Below are 2,994 nucleotides of genomic sequence, written 5' to 3'. Positions count from 1 at the left end.
TTTACCAAAACTCCTTGAGATTATATATATATATATATATATATATATATCTATCTCCATATCCTATTGGCCAGGCACAATGGCTCACGCTTGTAGTCCTAGCACTTTGGGAGGCCAAGGTGGGCAGATTGCTTGAACTCAGGAGTCTGAGACCAGCCTGGCAGCATAGTGAGACACTGTCTCTTCCAACAATACAAAAAAATTAGGCAGCAGTGATGGCATGGTGGTGGTCCCAGCTACTTGTGGGGCTGAGGTGGGAGGATCAATTGAGCCTGGGAAGTGAAGGTTGCCGTGAGCCGAGATCACACCACTGCACCACTGCCTGGTGACAAAGTGACACCCTGTCTCAAAAAAAGAAAAATCATATTCTATGTATTTTCTAGATGAGGAATTTAAAGCTAAAAGAAATTAAGTGGCTTAATAAATGGCCTTAAGGTAATATGGCAAAGTTAGTCAAGCCAGAACTTCAATCAAGTGAATTGATTTTTAATCCAGTATGTGTTCCAATATTCCCCCCTACCTCTCTTGCTCCCTGTTCACTGGATGATACCTTTTGACTGCATCCATCCCAACTACAAACCACTCTGTGTTTGTGGGCACTCTATATTTAGATTGTTTTTTATAGCCAAACCTCCCCCTGCCTCAGAATTCTGCTGAGCATATCTTTTCCACAGGGCTTAACTTTTAGTAGCTTTGTAATGTATTAAAAATGTGATCACATAATTTACGCATGTAACAAACCTGCATGTGTACCCCCGAACCTAAAATTAAAAGTTGGAAAGAAAAAAATAAAAGATAACATATAACGTGAAAAGAAAAGTGTTATCAAATAAACTCATCTCTACTAAGGACTTAACCAGATAATGGTAACCTCTTCATGGTTAGTTTTAACTTTAAGTAGTAATATCATTACTGAGAAATATCTTCCTGTCTTCATGATCTAATCAACCTCATAGTAAACTAGGAGGAAAGGTATCATGTCCACTTATTCAACATTCTTTGCCTGGAACTTAGTGCAGTATCTGAAACATGTTTGTTGAATGAGTGAATTTCAACAATATTGCCGATACCCTGCTTGATTATCACCACAGGTGGATGCTGTAGAACATATAAAGTTTGAAATGTAAATTGTGGTAATGTAATTATGTATTAGAGGTGAAATCAACTAGGTGTATCTGTCAGAACTGACTAAATTCTGCTGTGGCAATAAACAAATCTCTTGTCTTAAAACAAAACTCCTGCTACTTGTTGATTGAGGGTTTGCTGGAGCACTGTTTCATGTTGTTCTTTGTCTGGGACCCAGGCTGATGGAGCAGCCACTATCTGAAACGTAGCCAGCCGTGGCAAAGGGAACAAAAGATATACAGGGTCTCACATCAGCACTTAAATACTCTTTCCAGGAAGAGACACTCATAGATACTATGTACAACTCAGTAGCATAATGAATCCCAGCAACCACCACTCAGGGGATTAGGTGGGTGGAGAGGTCGGAGATGCAATCCTACGCTGTGTGTGGAAGACATAGAGCCTGAAATAAGTGTTGAAAAACACGAATGAATTGATACAATGGTAAAACAGTGTTGATCTTGTGTGGAAGCTGTTTCTGTGTTATGTATTATCCCAGAATAGAAAAATAAGCATTTCTATTATTTTACCATTTTCTATGGGTTAGGCACTGTGTTATTGGCTTACATATATTGCCTCATTAATTCATACAATGACCCTGGGAGGGAAGTATTATGATTATTATTATTATTACTTTTATAAAGATGAAAATATTGAAGTGAAGTGAGATTAAGTAGCTTGCCCACTTAATAAATGCTGGGGGAGGATTAGGGCTCAGGTCTGTGTGACTCCAAAGATGGTGCCCTCAACAGCTGTGGTCTTTCCTTTATATTATACCTCCAAGTCCTTCAGGCTCCATCATTTGGTTACTGATTTGCTTTTGATTTTCACTGGGCCCCTGAATGTCCTTTTGTCCACAATGCTAAGTAAGCATGCTTTTAAAAGTCAATAAAAGGAGAAAATGAGCAATCTGCTCTTGTTATAGATACTGAAAGTGTAATATCTCTGATCTAAAAGGAAAGGTGCTATGAGACAATTCAGACAAACAAATAGTCAAGACTGACTAATCTTATTAGGCAAGACATGAAATTGTATTGTTCTGGTAAAATCAAGTTCTAGATCCTATTCCCATTGACTATATAAAATGTTGATTCAATGTCTGAAAATTGCTTATTGTAGTTCCAAAATGTTTACTAGCTTTAATTATTCTCATAAAATTGAAATTTCCATTTAGTAATAAGGTTTTCAGTTTTTTAAAACAAATATCACTTCATACTTAGAATTTTTTTCTGTGGAACTTTTATTCTATAAAGACAAGGTTTTCTTCCAATTAAAAAGCTTTAGAGATTATTTTAAGTGTAATCTTCTCTAGTGTTGCATTCTTTTTTGTTTTCAAATACAACATTAATTTTTGATTGGGCGAGGGAACCTCTTTTTTCCTTGTTTTATATTTCCAAACACTCAAGAATAAGCATAGCACTAACTGGCCTGTTTGCCCTCTCATTCACTGCTCCTCAGGAGAAGAGTCAATTATCATACAACTAACATACATGGGAGAATGAACAGGGCTTGTACAACTTAACTGCTTCTCTTTACTTACTTCGTGTGGGATCTGCCCACACAAAGCATGTATCTTATTAATGGAAGGTCCTAATTTAAATGACAGGGAAGGTCCATTTCTCTCTTGGTGCACAAAATAATGGCAGGTCTTATGAACCTGATGTCATTTATTAGATAAAATATGGTATTCTGTTTTATCTCTAATATATGGTAGATGATCTGACTATGGGGGCTGTATTAGGAAGGCTTTCTGGCTACATATCTAGGCTATGACACCAACAGCTTCCTCAGTAATAAAACTGGCATCTCCATCCTTCTGACTCATTTGATCAGCTATCAGTTGGTTCTGAACTTCAACAGGAGGAGAAG

Source organism: Pan troglodytes, chromosome 6, assembly GCF_028858775.2.
Source record: "Pan troglodytes isolate AG18354 chromosome 6, NHGRI_mPanTro3-v2.0_pri, whole genome shotgun sequence".
NCBI lineage: Eukaryota > Metazoa > Chordata > Mammalia > Primates > Hominidae > Pan > Pan troglodytes.
This window is presented reverse-complemented; position numbering follows the sequence as displayed.